Source organism: Haplochromis burtoni, unplaced genomic scaffold (assembly GCF_018398535.1).
Source record: "Haplochromis burtoni strain Fernald_Lab_line unplaced genomic scaffold, NCSU_Asbu1 Contig_750, whole genome shotgun sequence".
In the NCBI taxonomy this organism is placed as follows: Eukaryota; Metazoa; Chordata; class Actinopteri; order Cichliformes; family Cichlidae; genus Haplochromis; species Haplochromis burtoni.
Window position 1 is genome coordinate 12,891 of NW_024583111.1, and position 4,056 is coordinate 16,946.

The window sequence follows — 4,056 nt, forward strand, 5'->3', positions numbered from 1 at the left end:
TTTATTCAACTATTATCGGACCCGGAGTTAGCAACATCCCCCAAGAACCCAAAGAGGAGAGTCCTGGCCTGTAGCCCTACCAGTGTAGTAGAAATGATGACGGATGATGGTGGCAGCAGCAGCTGTTCTTCTCCGGGCAAGTAGCTTAATGTTGTTCGTGTGTAATTTACGTTGAGTAGGCTAACCACGTTATTAAATTAATGCATGTAAGGTGAACTAGCAAACACCGTCGTAGTTACATGCGGCTGTCTTCTTGTTTGATGGCAGATACTCCCTTCACCCTGGCCAAAAAAGCTAAAATGACCAAAGAAAAAGTGGAAAACAGCTAAACATGAGAGGTTTTTGGACAAAGTTTGTGTTTTCCATTGTTTAAGCACTGCTTCCAGCCAAGAGTGATACCATGCCCTATAGCTGCAGAAAAGGCTAACGTTGTTATCTTTTTACAAAAAAAACAGCTAAATATGGGAGGTTTTTGGACAAAGTGTGTGTTCTTCATTCTTTAAGCACCGGTTCGAGCACCGTTTAAGCACTGGCAGAGTTTCAAAAGTACCAGTTTGGTACTGGTATCGGATAAAACCTAAACAATACCCATCCCTACTTACCGTACAAATAGTTTCTGATTTAAAAGTCAGATGCAAAAAGGTTTCCTCTTTTTACAATATAAAAAGTTGATCTTTTGGCCAGGATCTTTTTTTACGTCAGTCAGCTCGGTTCCCATCAGGCGCCGTTCTGTGGAAGTGGCCCCTGCAATGGGAGTAAATACCTGGCTGGAACATTCTGTCAGGTTGGAGGGCAAGAAAAGGACCCAAAACACAGGGCTTCCTGGTTAGCAACAGCAAATTTATTTATGCTTGGACACATCTTTTGTAAATACAATATTCAGTTTCACTGTTATGCTGATGACACCCAGCTTTATCTGTCTACTAAACCTATTTCTGCTTTCCCTCTGTCCTCTCTCACCCTCTGTCTAGCTGAACATCATGGTTCAATAGTACTAAACTCAATAGTAACAAATCAGAGCTTCTCCAGGTAAATTAGCAGATGTTGGTTCTCTGAGAAAGGCAATCTCCAAACTGTATTATGTGCTTCTTCAGGTGTGGACAAGATATATTTTATTTTGTATTCTTATGATCACAGTTATAATCAGAATTATCATTGATTAATCATTTACCATTGTTGAATCAGTTGACAGAATAATCTTTGAATCACATCTATGTTACTCTGAGCAAATATTAATGCACACAGATTATCAGTACTTTAATCAGTCTATTGTTGTTCTATATTATTCTTTCTATTTGCTTAAGCAGTTAACCGCTCGGACTTGTGGGTCCTGTTGGACCCTGGGCTGTCTACATTCAGTTCTGCACGTAGTCAGGCCTGTAACAACATGCACACACTTATGTAAAACACGCACGTTCACACACACACTTAGTAAGAATAGGAGGATCGTCTGAGGACAGTTTTTCTGATAGATATACTTTCACAAACACACACACTTGTTTTCTCTAAAGTAGGTTGATGTCCATATAAGGAGAACTTTTTGAGTGTGGGGAACTGTTATCATTTCCAGTAAAGATCTAACTGTGACGTCATCACGGCAATATAAGGATGGGGAACGGTCCATTCGCAGAAGGATTGTATTGCAAGTTTTCTTCCCACACTCCTGCGCAAAGTGTGTAAAATAAAGATCACTATTTTTGACACCTACCCGGACTCAGCCTGCTTTCTTCTCTTACCCAAATCGAACGAACTTCAACACAGGCAAGGAAGCATATTAAATGCTTCCTTGCCTATTAAATGGGAAGGGTATAACAAACAAAAGCTGAGAGAGGATTTGTAATTTTCATTGGTACTCAGCAAGTTCAATATCTTGGAGAGACCACTGCTGGAAGAACATTATTAGATTTTTCAAAACCCCTCATCAAACTATGGGACAGTGGAATGCTGGAGAAGATGTGTATCACAAGTGGCACATCATTACCATATCTTTTGGGATTGCCCTAACTTAAAAAATTACTGGCTGGCGATTCATAAAACTCTGTGTGAGGTCTTAAATATAAAATTTGATATTAATTTTGTAAATTTGTACTTGGGCCTGGTTGCTGGTTCGGTCCGGGGAGGGAACACATAGCTCTTACAATATGTCTGTGAAGGTTCTCAGTCATCCAGGTCATCGTAGTCAAAGGAGCTTGCAAAGAAAAGCGTCTGGACTTCTTTAAGTTACTTGAAGACGTTTCACCTCTCATCCGAGAAGCTTCTTCAGTTCTAAGGTCAAATGGTGGAGAGTCCCAGATATAAACCTAGTGGGAGTATCCCCCCACAGAGGGACAAAAGGACCCCCTGATGATCCTCTAATCACCTGAGCCAAGGTGTGAAACTGGGTGTGGGTCCCAATCAGCCAGAGTTTTGGGTGTTGTGAAACCTGGCCCTTGTCTTTCAAAGGAAGAGTACCCAGCCACTGGTACAGATATGTGGATGACACCTGGGTCAAAATCAAGACACAAGAAGTGGAATCCTTCACTGCGCACATTAACGCTGTGGATAAAAACATCAAGTTCACCAGGGAAGACACAAAGGACAACTGTTTGCCTTTCCTGGACTGCGCTGTGCACATTGAAGAGAACGGCAAACTCAACATCGAAGTTTACCGGAAGCCCACACACACGGACCAGTACCTCCTCTTTGACTCCCATCACCCTCTGGAACACAAACTTGGAGTAATTAGGACCCTACACCACCGGGCAGAACATGTTCCCTCTCAACCTGAAGGAAAAAAGAAGGAACATACACATGTAAAGGAAGCACTCAAAACGTGCGGCTATCCTAAATGGGCGTTTTTAAAGTCAGCAAAGAGGCACAGAAAAGAAGACCAGACACCAGCGAGAGGATAAGAAGGACAGACGCAACAACATTGTCATCCCCTATGTAGCCGGTGTATCAGAGAAACTCAGGAGAGTTTTCTCCAAGCATGACATCCCGGTGTATTTCAGACCCAGCAACACGCTCAGACAGAAACTGGTTCACCCGAAAGACAAAACGCCAAAACACAAACTTAACAATGTGGTGTATGCTGTACAGTGCAGCGAGGAATGCCCAGACCTCTACATTGGAGAGACCAAACAGCCACTTCACAAGCGCATGGCACAACACAGAAGAGCCACCTCCACAGGACAAGACTCAGCAGTCCATCTGCATCTTAAGGATAAAGGACACTCTTTCGAGGATGCCAATGTTCACATTTTGGACAGAGAGGACAGATGGTTTGAAAGAGGAGTGAAAGAAGCCATCTATGTCCACTGTGAGCGACCATCTTTGAACAGAGGCGGGGTTTACGACACCAACTCTCTGCCATCTATAATCCAGTTTTGAGATCCCTTCCCAGACGCCTTAACGCCCACTCACATCCTGGGCCATCTGACCTCAGGAATTCGCATGATAAGGTGGGGCCAGGTTTCACAATGAACTCACCCGAAACTCTGGCTGATTGGGACCCACACCCAGTTTCACACCTTGGCTCAGGCGATTAGAGGATCATCAGGGGGTCCTTTTGTCCCTCTGTGGGGGGAAACTCCCACTAGGTTTATATCTGGGACTCTCCACCATTTGACCTTAGAACTGAAGAAGCTTCTCGGATGAGAGGTGAAACGTCTTCAAGCAACTTAAAGAAGTCCAGACGCTTTTCTTTGCAAGCTCCTTTAACCCTTACAGACTAAACTAAACAATAACCAGAAAGCACCAACTCCGCCAACAGAGGTTTAATGTGGTTTTCGAAATATTTAAAATGGAAAAATTGACATTCTTTTTAAAAATTCGGAAAGACAAATTCTACAAAATATGGAATAAATGGATTAGCTTTGTGTCCCCCATCTGCCCTGAATTTAGGTAAGACCAGCCCTGAATTGGTGTATCTCCCATGTATTGTATAATGCCAGGTCAACCCTCTACTTCATAATATGTATTAAATGTACTTTAAGTAAATAAGTTAAATATGGTGCATTATGTATACACTGTCAAGCCACCGAGTTCACTTTTTGTTATGTGAATGTAAAACAAAAG